Here is a 6,813-nt window from a genome sequence, read left to right as displayed (position 1 = left end):
TTGTGACGGTGGGAAAGCCAGGGCAATGTCCCGGAGATATACTGAGAAATCTTTGTAACAGTATTTTCCTGCGATCACAGCTGTTCACAGCTACGAGGCTGGGACGGCTTTCATTCGCTTCGTCTTGATCTGTAGATGTTATTTAATGTCTCAGTTGTTCATTTTGATGGAGAAAAAGTTGTACATTTAGTGAATTCAGAGTTTCTAACATGCACAAGTAGGCATGTTTGAGTACTCAGGTCCAGTGGCTCACTGCGTTAACGCTCGCCCCTGGATGCGGTTGGTCGCGTGTTCGAATCCATGCTGTGGCATACTTTTTTTCATTTTCACCCTTTTTCTATGGATCTCCAAAAAGTCAACTTTGACTTTTTCTGAGTCTGGAGGAATTCAAGGGGAGTTTTCAGGGGAGTGCGTTCTCTCTGCCATCTCCTCCCTGTGTGTGCGTGGCTGCATGCAGCAGCTGCGTGTGTGTGTGTAAACTGCCCCTCCCCTTCGCAAGCAGGCGGGGGAGAGAGAGATGTTTCGTCTCAATTTACACATGCTATGACTCCGGGGGTACTTCCATTCGCTTCGTCTTGATCTGTTGATGTTATTTCATGTCTCGTTTGTCCATTGTGACGGTGGGAAAGCCAGGGAAATGTCCCGGAGATATACTGAGAAATCTTTGTAACAGCATTTTCCTGCGATCACAGCTGTTCACAGCTACGAGGCTGGAACCGCTTCCATTCGCTTCGTCTTGATCTGTAGATGTTATTTCATGTCTCATTTGTTCATTTTGATGGAGAAAAAGTTGTACATTTAGTGAATTCAGAGTGTCTAAGATGCACAAGTAGGCATGTTTGAGTACTCATGTCCAGTGGCTCACTGAGTTAACGCTCGCCCCTGGATGCGGTTGGTCGCGTGTTCGAATCCATGCTGTGGCATACTTGTTTTCATTTTCACCCTTTTTCTATGGATCTCCAAAAAGTCAACTTTGACTTTTTCTGAGTCTGGAGGAATTCAAGGGGAGTTTTCAAAGGACTCTACCCGCCTTATGAGGCACTATTTTCGAATACTTTTTTCCATTTTCACCCTTTTTCTATGGATCTCCAAAAAGTGAACTTTTACATTTTCTGAGTCTGGAGGAATTCAAGGGGAGTTTTCAGGGGAGTGCATTCTCTCTGCCATCTCCTCCCTGTGTGTGCGTTGCTGCATGCAGCAGCTGCGTGTGTGTGTGTAAACTGCCCCTCCCCTTCGCAAGCAGGCGGGGGAGAGAGAGATGTTTCGTCTCGATTTACACATGCTATGACTCCGGGGGTACTTCCATTCGCTTCGTCTTGATCTGTTGATGTTATTTAATGTCTCGTTTGTCCATTGTGACGGTGGGAAAGCCAGGGCAATGTCCCGGAGATATACTGAGAAATCTTTGTAACAGTATTTTCCTGCGATCACAGCTGTTCACAGCTACGAGGCTGGGACCGCTTTCATTCGCTTCGTCTTGATCTGTAGATGTTATTTAATGTCTCAGTTGTTCACTTTGATGGAGAAAAAGTTGTACATTTAGTGAATTCAGAGTTTCTAAGATGCAAAAGTAGGCATGTTTGAGTACTCAGGTCCAGTGGCTCACTGCGTTAATGCTCGCCCCTGGATGCGGTTGGTCGCGTGTTCGAATCCATGCTATGGCATTCTTTTTTTCATTTTCACCCTTTTTCTATGGATCTCCAAAAAGTGATCTTTTACATTTTTCTGAGTCTGGAGGAATTCAAGGGGAGTTTTCAGGGGAGTGCGTTCTCTCTGCCATCTCCTCCCTGTGTGTTTGTTGCTGCATGCAGCAGCTGCGTGTGTGTGTAAACTGCCCCTCCCCCTCGCAAGCAGGCGGGGGAGAGAGAGATGTTTCGTCTCGATTTACACATGCTATGACTCCGGGGGTACCTCCATTCGCTTCGTCTTGATCTGTTGATGTTATTTCATGTCTCGTTTGTCCATTGTGACGGTGGGAAAGCCAGGGAAATGTCCCGGAGATATACTGAGAAATCTTTGTAACAGCATTTTCCTGCGATCACAGCTGTTCACAGCTACGAGGCTGGGACCGCTTCCATTCGCTTCGTCTTGATCTGTAGATGTTATTTAATGTCTCATTTGTTCATTTTGATGGAGAAAAGGTTGTACATTTAGTGAATTCAGAGTGTCTAAGATGCACAAGTAGGCATGTTTGAGTACTCATGTCCAGTGGCTCACTGAGTTAACACTCGCCCCTGGATGCGGTTGGTCGCGTGTTCGAATCCATGCTGTGGCATACTTGTTTTCATTTTCACCCTTTTTCTATGGATCTCCAAAAAGTCAACTTTGACTTTTTCTGAGTCTGGAGGAATTCAAGGGGAGTTTTCAAAGGACTCTACCCGCCTTATGAGGCACTATTTTCGAATACTTTTTTCCATTTTCACCCTTTTTCTATGGATCTCCAAAAAGTGAACTTTTACATTTTCTGAGTCTGGAGGAATTCAAGGGGAGTTTTCAGGGGAGTGCATTCTCTCTGCCATCTCCTCCCTGTGTGTGCGTTGCTGCATGCAGCAGCTGCGTGTGTGTGTGTAAACTGCCCCTCCCCTTCGCAAGCAGGCGGGGGAGAGAGAGATGTTTCGTCTCGATTTACACATGCTATGACTCCGGGGGTACTTCCATTCGCTTCGTCTTGATCTGTTGATGTTATTTCATGTCTCGTTTGTCCATTGTGACGGTGGGAAAGCCAGGGAAATGTCCCGGAGATATACTGAGAAATCTTTGTAACAGCATTTTCCTGCGATCACAGCTGTTCACAGCTACGAAGCTGGGACCGCTTCCATTCGCTTCGTCTTGATCTGTAGATGTTATTTAATGTCTCATTTGTTCATTTTGATGGAGAAAAGGTTGTACATTTAGTGAATTCAGAGTGTCTAAGATGCACAAGTAGGCATGTTTGAGTACTCAGGTCCAGTGGCTCACTAAGTTAATGCTCGCCCCTGGATGCGGTTGGTCGCGTGTTCGAATCCATGCTGTGGCATACTTTTTTTCATTTTCACCCTTTTTCTATGGATCTCCAAAAAGTCAACTTTGATTTTTTCTGAGTCTGGAGGAATTCAAGGGGAGTTTTCAAGGGACTCTACCCGCCTTATGAGGCACTATTTTCGAATACTTTTTTCCATTTTCACCCTTTTTCTATGGATCTCCAAAAAGTGAACTTTTACATTTTCTGAGTCTGGAGGAATTCAAGGGGAGTTTTCAGGGGAGTGCGTTCTCTCTGCCATCTCCTCCCTGTGTGTGCGTTGCTGCATGCAGCAGCTGCGTGTGTGTGTAAACTGCCCCTCCCCTTCGCAAGCAGGCGGGGGAGATAGAGATGTTTCGTCTCGATTTACACATGCTATGACTCCGGGGGTACCTCCATTCGCTTCGTCTTGATCTGTTGATGTTATTTAATGTCTCGTTCTTCCATTGTGACGGTGGGAAAGCCAGGGCAATGTCCCGGAGATATACTGAGAAATCTTTGTAACAGTATTTTCCTGCGATCACAGCTGTTCACAGCTACGAGGCTGGGACCGTTTTCATTCGCTTCGTCTTGATCTGTAGATGTTATTTCATGTCTCAGTTGTTCATTTTGATGGAGAAAAAGTTGTACATTTAGTGAATTCAGAGTTTCTAAGATGCAAAAGTAGGCATGTTTGAGTACTCAGGTCCAGTGGATCACTGCGTTAATGCTCGCCCCTGGATGCGGTTGGTCGCGTGTTCGAATCCATGCTATGGCATTCTTTTTTTCATTTTCACCCTTTTTCTATGGATCTCCAAAAAGTGATCTTTTACATTTTTCTGATTCTGGAGGAATTCAAGGGGAGTTTTCAGGGGAGTGCGTTCTCTCTGCCATCTCCTCCCTGTGTGTGCGTTGCTGCATGCAGCAGCTGCGTGTGTGTGTAAACTGCCCCTCCCCTTCGCAAGCAGGCGGGGGAGATAGAGATGTTTCGTCTCGATTTACACATGCTATGACTCCGGGGGTACCTCCATTCGCTTCGTCTTGATCTGTTGATGTTATTTAATGTCTCGTTTGTCCATTGTGACGGTGGGAAAGCCAGGGCAATGTCCCGGAGATATACTGAGAAATCTTTGTAACAGCATTTTCCTGCGATCACATCTGTTCACAGCTACGAGGCTGGGACCGCTTCCATTCGCTTCGTCTTGATCTGTAGATGTTATTTCATGTCTCATTTGTTCATTTTGATGGAGAAAAAGTTGTACATTTAGTGAATTCAGAGTGTCTAAGATGCACAAGTAGGCATATTTGAGTACTCAGGTCCAGTGGCTCACTGCGTTAACACTCGCCCCTGGATGCGGTTGGTCGCGTGTTCGAATCCATGCTGTGGCATTCTTTTTTTCATTTTCACCCTTTTTCTATGGATCTCCAAAAAGTGATCTTTTACATTTTCTGAGTCTGGAGGAATTCAAGGGGAGTTTTCAAGGGACTCTACCCGCCTTATGAGGCACTATTTTCGAATACTTTTTTCCATTTTCACCCTTTTTCTATGGATCTCCAAAAAGTGAACTTTTACATTTTCTGAGTCTGGAGGAATTCAAGGGGAGTTTTCAGGGGAGTGCGTTCTCTCTGCCATCTCCTCCCTGTGTGTGCGTTGCTGCATGCAGCAGCTGCGTGTGTGTGTAAACTGCCCCTCCCCTTCGCAAGCAGGCGGGGGAGATAGAGATGTTTCGTCTCGATTTACACATGCTATGACTCCGGGGATACCTCCATTCGCTTCGTCTTGATCTGTTGATGTTATTTAATGTCTCGTTTGTCCATTGTGACGGTGGGAAAGCCAGGGCAATGTCCCGGAGATATACTGAGAAATCTTTGAAACAGTATTTTCCTGCGATCACAGCTGTTCACAGCTACGAGGCTGGGACCGCTTTCATTCGCTTCGTCTTGATCTGTAGATGTTATTTAATGTCTCAGTTGTTCACTTTGATGGAGAAAAAGTTGTACATTTAGTGAATTCAGAGTTTCTAAGATGCAAAAGTAGGCATGTTTGAGTACTCAGGTCCAGTGGCTCACTAAGTTAATGCTCGCCCCTGGATGCGGTTGGTCGCGTGTTCGAATCCATGCTGTGGCATACTTTTTTTCATTTTCACCCTTTTTCTATGGATCTCCAAAAAGTCAACTTTGACTTTTTCTGAGTCTGGAGGAATTCAAGGGGAGTTTTCAAGGGACTCTAGCCACCTTATGAGGCACTATTTTCGAATACTTTTTTCCATTTTCACCCTTTTTCTATGGATCTCCAAAAAGTGAACTTTTACATTTTCTGAGTCTGGAGGAATTCATGGGGAGTTTTCAGGGGAGTGCATTCTCTCTGCCATCTCCTCCCTCTGTGTGCGTTGCTGCATGCAGCAGCTGCGTGTGTGTGTGTAAACTGCCCCTCCCCTTCGCAAGCAGGCGGGGGAGGGAGAGATGTTTCGTCTCGATTTACACATGCTATGACTCCGGGGGTACTTCCATTCGCTTTGTCTTGATCTGTTGATGTTATTTCATGTCTCGTTTGTCCATTGTGACGGTGGGAAAGCCAGGGAAATGTCCCGGAGATATACTGAGAAATCTTTGTAACAGCATTTTCCTGCGATCACAGCTGTTCACAGCTACGAGGCTGGGACCGCTTCCATTCGCTTCGTCTTGATCTGTAGATGTTATTTCATGTCTCATTTGTTCATTTTGATGGAGAAAAAGTTGTACATTTAGTGAATTCAGAGTGTCTAAGATGCACAAGTAGGCATATTTGAGTACTCAGGTCCAGTGGCTCACTGCGTTAACACTCGCCCCTGGATGCGGTTGGTCGCGTGTTCGAATCCATGCTATGGCATTCTTTTTTTCATTTTCACCCTTTTTCTATGGATCTCCAAAAAGTGATCTTTTACATTTTTCTGAGTCTGGAGGAATTCAAGGGGAGTTTTCGGGGGAGTGCGTTCTCTCTGCCATCTCCTCCCTGTGTGTTTGTTGCTGCATGCAGCAGCTGCGTGTGTGTGTAAACTGCCCCTCCCCCTCGCAAGCAGGCGGGGGAGAGAGAGATGTTTCGTCTCGATTTACACCTGCTATGACTCCGGGGGTACCTCCATTCGCTTCGTCTTGATCTGTTGATGTTATTTCATGTCTCGTTTGTCCATTGTGACGGTGGGAAAGCCAGGGAAATGTCCCGGAGATATACTGAGAAATCTTTGTAACAGCATTTTCCTGCGATCACATCTGTTCACAGCTACGAGGCTGGGACCGCTTCCATTCGCTTCGTCTTGATCTGTAGATGTTATTTCATGTCTCATTTGTTCATTTTGATGGAGAAAAAGTTGTACATTTAGTGAATTCAGAGTGTCTAAGATGCACAAGTAGGCATATTTGAGTACTCAGGTCCAGTGGCTCACTGCGTTAACACTCGCCCCTGGATGCGGTTGGTCGCGTGTTCGAATCCATGCTGTGGCATTCTTTTTTTCATTTTCACCCTTTTTCTATGGATCTCCAAAAAGTGATCTTTTACATTTTCTGAGTCTGGAGGAATTCAAGGGGAGTTTTCAAGGGACTCTACCCGCCTTATGAGGCACTATTTTCGACTACTTTTTTCCATTTTCACCCTTTTTCTATGGATCTCCAAAAAGTGAACTTTTACATTTTCTGAGTCTGGAGGAATTCAAGGGGAGTTTTCAGGGGAGTGCGTTCTCTCTGCCATCTCCTCCCTGTGTGTGCGTTGCTGCATGCAGCAGCTGCGTGTGTGTGTAAACTGCCCCTCCCCTTCGCAAGCAGGCGGGGGAGATAGAGATGTTTCGTCTCGATTTACACAT

This window comes from Notothenia rossii (assembly GCF_949606895.1).
Source record: "Notothenia rossii genome assembly, contig: scaffold_28, whole genome shotgun sequence".
Taxonomy (NCBI): Eukaryota; Metazoa; Chordata; class Actinopteri; order Perciformes; family Nototheniidae; genus Notothenia; species Notothenia rossii.
The sequence above is the reverse complement of the archived record's forward strand: the minus strand, read 5'-3'. Positions refer to the sequence as shown.